The 336-nt window shown below is 41.4% G+C and overlaps 1 protein-coding gene across 2 annotated transcripts in view; it reads left to right on the top strand.

Annotated features, from left to right (window-relative positions):
• Positions 1 to 336, top strand: part of ANKRD55 (ankyrin repeat domain 55) — a 91,859-nt gene that overhangs the window by 59,142 nt on the left and 32,381 nt on the right. The gene's annotated exons all lie outside the window — the stretch shown is intronic.

Below are 336 nucleotides of genomic sequence, written 5' to 3'. Positions count from 1 at the left end.
TTTTACAAAAAATATTGTTCTTTGGGGGGGGGGGGGGTTTAGGTCATCTTCTAGCCAAAAATACAGATTTTAAACATGTGTGAAAATAAATAGCAGGAGGGAGAAGAGAGGGGAACTGGTTAAGGTAGATATATCCTCTAATTGGATGACATTTCGTTTGCTAAGGCATTGAGTAGAATAAACAACTGCCTTTTTTCAATAAAATGCTTGTTTGTATTTTTTGTATCCTTTGTAGCATCCTCTTTGCAGCCACTTCCTATCATCATGCACTTCAGAAATGGCTGCATGGCATTTCTCAGGGTGGGGGGGGGGGGGGGGGTTGGTTGTGGAGAAAAG

This window comes from Nanorana parkeri, unplaced genomic scaffold, assembly GCF_000935625.1.
Source record: "Nanorana parkeri isolate BGI_ZX_2015 unplaced genomic scaffold, ASM93562v1 scaffold591, whole genome shotgun sequence".
NCBI lineage: Eukaryota > Metazoa > Chordata > Amphibia > Anura > Dicroglossidae > Nanorana > Nanorana parkeri.
This window is presented reverse-complemented; position numbering and strand designations above follow the sequence as displayed.